Genomic DNA, 1,117 nt, shown 5'->3' on the forward strand with positions numbered 1-1,117 from the left:
TCATGGAGTAGTTTGGGTTGGAACACAACTGCCCACAAGATACTGGGTTGCCACGCTTTCCTTCATATGGAAAAGGGTCATCAATTTGTGGTCAGGCGCTGTAATCCAAAAATGGGATTCTGCCTCCTAAACTTGTGAATATCAGAGGATTCCTTCCAGATGAAATCTGCCAGGCTTTGGCTGGCCTTGGACTCCTGGGGTCTGTGTCTCAACTGTCCCTGAGACAGTGGGTTGCGAGGCTTTCCTTCCTATGGAAAAGAGCTAACATTCACAGTCACACTCCTGGGGCTAAAAGTGGGATTCTGCCTCCTAAAATTGTGAACATTGGAGGATTGTTACAAGATGAAAGCTGCTAGGAGTTATCGCTCTGGCTAGCTTTGGACTCCTGGGAGCTGCCTCTGAACTGCTTCTGAGATACTGACCTGCTGGGTTAGGTGCAGTTGTAAGGGGTAATGGTTAGGGCAGTTAAAAATAGTAACTTTTCTTATGTTTTATACATATATATATATATAAATAATTTTTATAAAAATTGATTTCCAAATGCAACCCTTTATCTACTGTTTTATATGCAGGATCTTAAGAGTATAAGAAATTCTAAATGCACATATACAGCGTTTGAAAATACAAATGTACCTTTTGTATATATAATTTATGTAACAAGAAAGGGCTTGAAAATGGGAGAAAATATGATCTCTATGAAGGCAATAGAAATAGCTCTGTCTATTCAAACAAAAAACGTTTTGTGTGTCACTCCAAAACAGTCTGATACCTTGGTTGGGACTTAAATCGCTGCTGCCACCTGGTGATAAGTACGAGGTACTGCGCATATATGCTTTTAGTGACTCAGTAGTGTCACCTGCAGGCTAAAAGCAGTACTGCAACTAAGAAATGGGCATATGTGCCATGACTTAAACGACTCGCTGCGGCCACCTGCACCTAAAAAGTGGTGCTGCAACTAAGGAATCCTCACACAGACAATGAGTGACTCGTCGAAGTGTCACTGAGGCGCTTTCCATGCCTGCTGCTGCCTCCTGCTGGCCCTGGCGCACATGTGGTGCCTGGAAGCACCAGGTGCGGGACCCAGCTGCAGCAGCAGTGGCTGCGGAGGGTTGTAGTG

This window comes from Geospiza fortis, unplaced genomic scaffold (assembly GCF_000277835.1).
Source record: "Geospiza fortis unplaced genomic scaffold, GeoFor_1.0 scaffold59, whole genome shotgun sequence".
In the NCBI taxonomy this organism is placed as follows: domain Eukaryota; kingdom Metazoa; phylum Chordata; class Aves; order Passeriformes; family Thraupidae; genus Geospiza; species Geospiza fortis.